The sequence below is a fragment of the Elephantulus edwardii genome, unplaced genomic scaffold (assembly GCF_000299155.1).
Source record: "Elephantulus edwardii isolate Elephantulus edwardi_28Jun2011 unplaced genomic scaffold, EleEdw1.0 scaffold00034, whole genome shotgun sequence".
NCBI classification, from domain to species: Eukaryota; Metazoa; Chordata; class Mammalia; order Macroscelidea; family Macroscelididae; genus Elephantulus; species Elephantulus edwardii.
The window spans coordinates 21,112,028-21,118,940 of NW_006399784.1; the positions used below are offsets into that span (position 1 = coordinate 21,112,028).

Sequence of the window (6,913 nt, forward strand, 5' to 3'; positions counted from 1 at the left end):
TTTAGTGTTGCATAGTATTCCACTGTGTGATTATACCACAGCTTCTGTATCCATTCATTTGTTCATGAGCACTTGGGTTGTTTCCATCTCTTTGTTATTGTGAAGAAAACAATAAACATGGCTGTGCATTTATCTGCTTGGGTGTCAGTTCTGGTTTCTTTAGGATATATTTCCAGTAGTGTAATTGTTAGGTCAAATGGTATTTCCATTTCCAATTTCTGAGAAAGCACCATACTGCCTTCCAGAGTGGTTGCACCAATCAGTCTTTTTCTTGTGCAGGCCCACCCTGTAGGATTCTGTCAACTTTGATAGGAGACCCTTGTCTGAAATGGTATTGTCAAATGTTCCTTCCAATAAGTAGATTCTCTTTTCACTCTGTTAGAAAATGGTTTTGATGCACACAGGGATTTAATCTTTAGAAGGTCCCATCCATCAATTTTATCTTCTCCAGATTGTGCATACTCCAGATTGTCCAGGTTGTATTTGGCAGTCTTTTTATACCATAGACTAGCCCGTCTAAGCTTGATCCCAGTTTGTCTTTGATGAACTTTATGGTTTTGGGGCTTCATTTCTAGGTCTCTGATCAACCTTCAGTTGATTTTTGTGAATGGTCTGAGATGTGGATCCTGTTTCAGCTTTCTGCAGGTAGCAGTCCAGTTTTGTCAGCACCATTTGTTGAAGAGTTTGTCATTTCCCCATTTGAAAGGTTTTGTTCCCTTGTTGAGTAGCAGTTGACCAAAGATAGATTGGTCCATTTCCAAGTGGAAACAGACCTAATGCCCAACCACAATCAAACGGATTGAGAAATTATGATACATTCACATGGTGGAATACTATGCAGCATGTAGAAGCAAAGATTATTACATAACTTGGGAGGGAATGTAGAGTATTATGTTGAGTGAAATAACTCAGTCCCATAAAGACAAATACTGGGTAAGACCATTATTGTAGAAATCAATAACTAGTAAAACATATATGAGAATCTAAGGAAGAAAGGGAGGAGAAGGGTGAGGTAATCGCACAATTTGATGGGTGGTGGAAGGGGTGGGTAAAGGAAATTGGAAAGATCCAGTGTGAAAAACAATGTATATGTACTATGTAAGTAAACCAGTATAAAATTAAAATTTTATTTCAAAAAAGGACAAATACTGCATAGTGCCACTACTGTAAAATGGGACTGACACTGGGGTTGGGGGAAGACTGAGAAAGATGAGATAAATAATGTATACTGCATTGGATCAGATGAGAGAGAGAACTGTTTAAAGGGTATATATGATTAGGTATTATTGTCATGACAGGAGTCCAGAACAAAGGCTGCACAGTGGAGTGGACCTGGGGGAGGGTTTGTAGAACAACGAAAGAATTTTTGTTTTCCTTTTTAAAGAGAAAAACAAACTGAGGTATTAACTTGAAATACATATACAAATCACAAAATTAAAAATGGTGGGGTTTTTTTCCGCAAAATTCTCAGAATTTAATAGGGATTTTCATAAATTGCTTCCTCTTGTTTTGATTAAACTTAAGAGCTTCTAAAGGAGGTAAGACTATTTCCTAAATATACCCTCACATGGTTGAAAACAGAGTACTTTAAAGAAGGTACAACAGGTAGTTCCAAAAGTACAACTACAGAAATATTTGGAGTAAAGCCACAGGGGGATGTTGTTGTTGTTGTTGTTGTTCTTATGTGTTATTAGGTCAACACTGATTCATAGTTGACCCTGCAGCAGGTTTTCAGGGGCTGTCAAGGGCACAAAAGAAGACTGCTCATCTTCCTCCCTGGGAGTGCCTGAGTTTGCTTTGGCAGCACAACTCCTTATCAATAGGCCACCAATACTCCCTAGTAAGGGGATAGCCTCTCCCAAAAGAATGGTTTGAACAAGATAATGTTTACTTAAGGAGCCCTGGTAGCACAGTGGTTAAGCATAAGCTGCTAATTAAAAAGTTGGGGGTCCAAATCAACCAGTCACTCTGCAAGAGAAAGATATGGAACTCTTTAAAGATAAACAGTCTTGGAAATGGCTCCATGCAACACTTTTACTCTGTTCTTAGAGAGTCCCAACGAGTCAGAATCTGCTTGATAGTCATATATTTGTTTTGTTTTGTTTTGGTTTTTTAATTTTTTACTATTTTGTATGTGTACCATCAAATCAGATCTGACTGGTACAGGAGGAGATTGCTCCTCCTTCTCCACCAGAGCATCTGGTGGATTCGAACCTTATGCCTCTGGGATTGTAGTGCAGCTTCTTGCCACTAGGCCACCAGAGTTCCCTTAACAATATGTTTTTGGTACTGTTTGTTCACTTAGTTGTGTTACGTTCAAGTGGCTTTATTTTTTTTAAAAAAAAAAAAAGTAGAATACGTTATTAAGCATTACTGAACACATATCAATAAGAAGAAGAAAAGAAGATATTACCTGTGATTGTCCTCTGCAATGGCTTCCTGCTAAGCTACCTTCACTGGTCAGAGGAGGACAAAAGGCATCTGCAACACTGGCCCTGCTGGGAATCCTCAAGAGGAGAGCTCCGAAATCTAAAGAAGGAAATGAAAAATGTACCGCAGGCATTGGTAAACGGCAGAGCCCACAATGAGTGTCTTTTTTTTCTCCTCCCATTTGTCACTATTTGTTGTACAATGAGTAATTTCACTTTAGACTGCAATTGTCTTTCCCATAAAAAAGAATATAAGCAAAGAGCACATCCATAGAAATCTGAATGTGGGCCCAAATGGGAGACTCCTGCTATGTAGCAAAAAGTAGACAACAATTCTTCCATCTGCTAAGAGATGGCTAGTAATACATGGTTCTTTTATAAGAGAAAGAAAAATGAAACTAAGTAAATCCACGTGCCTGGATCAATAGCATCATCATCATCATCACCATAATGTAATATAGATTAGCAAAAAGAAGACCACAAATAACTTTTATTAACAAGTTTGCAAAAATGCACATTACTCCCAAAATATTCTCTGGTACTTTTATCCATCAAGTGATGTTCCTTTTTATTACCATTTCATAAGCAAAGCCTTCTTTGATCTTAGACATGTATCTACTACAATCAGGCTTGACAGGGAAGATAAGTCTTATAGTAGATAGAAGAAGCTACAGCACAACTAGAAAAAAATAAGTTTGAAGAAAGCACAATGATGCAAGCTGCAAAAGTGTCCTGGTGGCCTAGGAGGTAAGGAGTAGGGCTACCAATCCAAAAGCAAGCAGTTCAAATCCATCAGCTGCTTCTCAAGAGACAGATAGGCAGTCTCCTCTTGGCCGATTTACAGCCTCTGAAAATGCCCTGTAGAGTCAGCTTAGACTATACAGCATATAACAACAACAAAAGAACCACAGGGACTGAATGCTACGGTGTCCAGGAGAGCAGTAAGAACATGTAAAAAGACCCAAGTAGAAACACTTGGGACAACAAATGGTAGCCTGTTCCCATTCACTGTGACATCATGTGTGTCAGAGTAGAAACTGTGTGCTGCACAGAGTTTTCAATGGATAATTCTGTAGAAAGACATTACCAGACTTTTGTCCTAAGATCTTTCTGAGTGGATACCACCTCACCTTTTTAGTTAGTTCCTTAACCATTTGTGCCAAAGGGACTCCACAAAAGGCAGAAGTTTATGTACATGCTACACAAAACTTATTCAACATCGTAATATGTAGAAAAGATTTCCCAGAAAGAGTATTTCTTAATAAAATAAAAATTATACTTCTATTAAAAAATGGAAGTCATTTAAATGCTCAATATCTGAAAAGCAGTTAAGTAAATTTGCCACAACACAAATTACCTAACCGGTTTTGTCAATCATTAAACATTTTTATAAGTTTATAATAAAATGGAAAAACATCATGTAATATATAAAAAAGGGTAAGGCAGGATGTATGGTGTAATTACATATGAACACAGCTATTTATACAAAAGCAAGAAACAAGATGCAAATTGTTCTGATACAGTTATAACCATTAGGTGAAATATTCCATCTGTAGATTTAAGTTGGGCAATACAATTCAGAGTCTACTACAACAAATGTGCCCTTTCATGCCTCTGGATAACAAGAATGTCCCAAGCCTCAAAAGATGAGTTACTCATACATACATAGATACATACATAAATAACATAAATAACTAAGTAAATAAATAACTTACTAAATAAATGTATATGTGTATGTGCATATCTATATAAGTATGTCTCCGTGTGGGTGTGTATAAATTCAAAAGTCTACTCCATTAAAAAATGTTTGCTCTAGAAGTCACTATAAGAACCTTTTTGAGGTTTTTCTTGTGATTAGGGTTGTTTTGTATATGGCTATCTAGCAGATATCTTCTCTCTGGTGGCCTAGTAGTAAAGAGCTGCAATGCCAAACCAAGTATACATGGTTTGAATCCACCAGCTGCTCCATAGGAGAAAGATGGGCAGTCTCCTCCTGTGTGGTTTACTGGCTCTGAAAACCCACTGGAAAGTCAGCAATGAGTTGGTGCCTTCTCGATGACACATAACAACAACAAAGACTTGAAATAGCATGTCTTTCTTTTCAACAAATGTTTCATGAGAAGGAAAAGAAAAAATAACCGAACAACCCAACATGGAAAATAAAGGGGGAATTGTGATCTAAATCTTTAAAAATAGGCATGGTCGTAGTTGAGGCAGGACTGAGGCAAGTGGGGTGTGAAGAGTAAAAGGTAGTGTTTCACAGGCAGAATAATGAATTCTTTGTATTAAAATTTCCTTAAAAACCTCAAACTTAATACGCTAACTTTAACCAATTAATCACTTATTAAGCATCTGGAACCTTAGGTGCAGTAAAACCACATAATCTCGGCATTTAATCACAGAAGGTTTTACAAGTAATGATTCTCTTTTTTCCACAAGCCCAGGCAAACCATTTTATCATCATGAACTGGAAAGGTTCTGGCTTTTCAGATGCCTCTTAAGAATTACACATTGCTTCCAGATGCTTTTCAGGTGATTTCAAGCCTTTCCTTATTCTGCACTTGTGAATTATGTAAGACCATCCCTAATTCATGAAAATATTTCTTCTAGTGCCCTTTATCATATATTTCTTCACACTAACAAACACACACATACAACACTTTCAGTTGGATAATAAGGCATCGATGTGTATCGAAGAGGGGTTTCCTGAGAACCACTCTTACATTTTATCTTCATGATTCTGTCAGCAGCAACACTTCAAAGGAAGCCAAGTCATTTAACAGTTATGCACAGGGTGACATCAATAGTGAGGTTAAATGAGACTCAACTAAATTCAAAGGACTCCCTGAAAATTCACGAGGCCTTGGTAATTCTCTTGGTTGTCATCTCATTTAAAAACAAAATATGCCTCCTGCTAAAAACGAGGGGGTGTGGGAAGGAGTTGGCAGTTAACAACTCGGTCACACTCAAATCTCTCCCCAGGCAAGAGCTTTCATTCTAACCAACCATTCTACTTTCATGTAATAAAATCGGGTTCAGGCTCACAATTCTTTTGTGTAATAGTTTTGTCACATCCCTAATTTCAACAGAGGAACAAAATTTAAAGCTCATTTCCAGATGGCAGCAATTCACTAAATTTAGACCTCGACTCAGAAGTCTGTTATTAAGCAGGAAGCACCAAAAAGCAAAGAAAAACTGCCAAATGAAGATAAGATTTTCGAGGATAAGGCTAGCTGATGACACATCATAAATTCCTTTCCATAGCAGTGCAACAACTGCAACGGGCAGACTTATCCACAGTACTGTATTAGCTAATGGGTACTTTTCTGAACATTAAATAATAAACCAATCAATGAGAACAGAAGTCTCAATTCAACAGATTTTCAAATATACAGAGCTAAAAATGAGCTAATAACCAAATAATTTCATTCTCCAAAAGGGCTAAACTAGGGCAAGAAACATTCATATGGGAAAACTTGCGAAGTGGAATAAAATCATAAACAGAGGCCCATAATTTCCATTAAAGTCATTAATAACATTAATAACTCAGAATATTAAAGTAGATAAACTAATAACTATCAAAACTCAATCCCTGGTCCCCTGCAGACATGGCTGCTGCTACTGCCGCCACTCGCTTCTGGAGCACCAGCATCACGGGACAAACTGCTCCTGAAAGGCGACGCCAAGAAGACGGAAGAGGAGCTTGGCCAAGGACTGCGGGGAGCTAGAGGAGACCCTGTCGAAGAGACTATGGGGGCTGGGGGCTGACGGAGAGGTTCCTGTGGTCCCCGGCCGAAGCCACTTGATCTCAGCCTCTTTGTGGCTCAAAAGATGTACAGATTTTCCAGGGCAGCCTTATAGATTGGGACCACTTCCTTGATGATCCTGGTTCTTCCTGTTGTCTTTGAGACAGAGACGTTAATGGTGGAGCAGCAGCAGCAATTGCAATAGAGGCAGATACTTCTCGGGATCCACACAGGGCTGACAGGAGGAATGCCAGGGGTCATTTCCTGGAAAGATCTAGATTGTTACTGCTGTATCTGAGCTGTCTTGGATGAAGTCTGAAATTCAGTAGTGTTTGAACTGCTGATTTATTTATTTATTTATTTATTTTTTAACTTTGGCACATTAATCTATCTAAACCTGATGAGGACAGTTTCTTCCTTGTCTCTTAGAAACTCCCAATATCCAACTGTACCCTTTACCCTGTCCTGACTTGTTTTGTCTTCGTTCTCACATGTGAGTGCAGCAATGCAAATGGTTGTTTGCCATCCTCCACCCCAACTAAGTTGCTCTTAGTTGTTCTACAAGACCCCCTTCATTCTCCCACTGTGGGAGAGGAAGTGCTGCCAGTGGGGATGAACCCAAGTGTTAATGACTTGGGTACTTCTGTTAAAGAATGGAGACATGTGGCGGTACATGCGCACAATATGACCCAGACAAACCGCATCGGGGCTGTGTGAGGCAGTCATGTGCACCCCTGG

The 6,913-nt window shown here is 38.7% G+C and overlaps 1 pseudogene; it reads left to right on the plus strand.

Annotated features, from left to right (window-relative positions):
- Window positions 1–6,037: 6,037 nt before the first annotated feature.
- Window positions 6,038–6,473, plus strand: LOC102870093 (annotated as a pseudogene).
- Window positions 6,474–6,913: the final 440 nt, after the last annotated feature.